Source organism: Sinocyclocheilus rhinocerous, unplaced genomic scaffold, assembly GCF_001515625.1.
Source record: "Sinocyclocheilus rhinocerous isolate Xijiao unplaced genomic scaffold, SAMN03320098_v1.1 scaffold839, whole genome shotgun sequence".
Classification (NCBI taxonomy): Eukaryota; Metazoa; Chordata; class Actinopteri; order Cypriniformes; family Cyprinidae; genus Sinocyclocheilus; species Sinocyclocheilus rhinocerous.
Window position 1 is genome coordinate 1,869,644 of NW_015652287.1, and position 565 is coordinate 1,870,208.

Below are 565 nucleotides of genomic sequence, written 5' to 3' on the forward strand. Positions count from 1 at the left end.
AAATGGTAATAAAACATGACAAGAACTCAGAGTTAAACTGTGTCAGACAAAAAAAAAATCTTACTAATGTCCGTAGGGGTGATCCCGAATAGTCAAAGATTCGATGATTTGATAGGAGGAGCCTGATTCGACTACCAATCTCACAGTCTAATATTTATTTGGGTGTTATGATCATGCCATTTTGGCTATATGGGGGTGCTCAAATGTCTGATTTTACATAGAACTAGGTTTTCTCTCAATAAGTTAATATACAGCCTATTAAGATAATGATGTAAATAAGAAACTGAAAAGAAAGAAGCTTTAAATAAATATTTTAACGTGCGTGAATAAATCCAACCACCCCTATAGATTTACGTTTCACTTTACATAATCCGTGACCGACAGAGGAGCATCATGGCGGCAGGGATTTAAAACTTTAACAAGACTCAAATTGACACAGGCAGAGTGAAAGAAAGGATTTTTTTTTTTCGATCAGGTAGGGTACAAGTGATTTCAAAACATTTCAGCCGGTTTATATATATCGTGTATATATTATTTATCTCGTATAAGATGCATTTGGTTGAGT

General features: G+C 34.3%; 1 pseudogene; it reads right to left on the minus strand.

The window, feature by feature from the left end:
• Window positions 1-565, minus strand: part of LOC107714415 (sal-like protein 3) — a 42,360-nt pseudogene that overhangs the window by 35,164 nt on the left and 6,631 nt on the right.